Consider the following 377-nt stretch of genomic DNA (forward strand, 5'->3'; position numbering starts at 1 on the left):
CATGGGTGGCTTGAGAAACAGAAATTTATTTTCCCACAGCTTTGGAGGCTGGGAGTCTGAGATCATGGTCTGTTTATAGTGAGGTCTTTTCTTCCTGGCTTGCAGATGTCAGCCTTTTCACTGTGTGCCCACATGTCAGAGAGAGAGAACACAAGCTCTTTGGCATGAGGTCCCCCCCAAAGGGTCAAATATGCTAAGTATGCTACTGTATGGAGTAATTCCCAGGGGCCTAGAAATCAATAAAATGGCCAAATATTTCTGCAAGCTGAATAAATAACAGAACTCACATTATATACATAGCCACATGCCTGGTCCCTAATTAGTTGACTTTGAGTTAATCAAAAGTGGTATTTTCCGGGGTGGGCCTGACCTAATCA

This window comes from Leptonychotes weddellii, chromosome 9, assembly GCF_054177405.1.
Source record: "Leptonychotes weddellii isolate Sample4059 chromosome 9, ASM5417740v2, whole genome shotgun sequence".
NCBI lineage: Eukaryota > Metazoa > Chordata > Mammalia > Carnivora > Phocidae > Leptonychotes > Leptonychotes weddellii.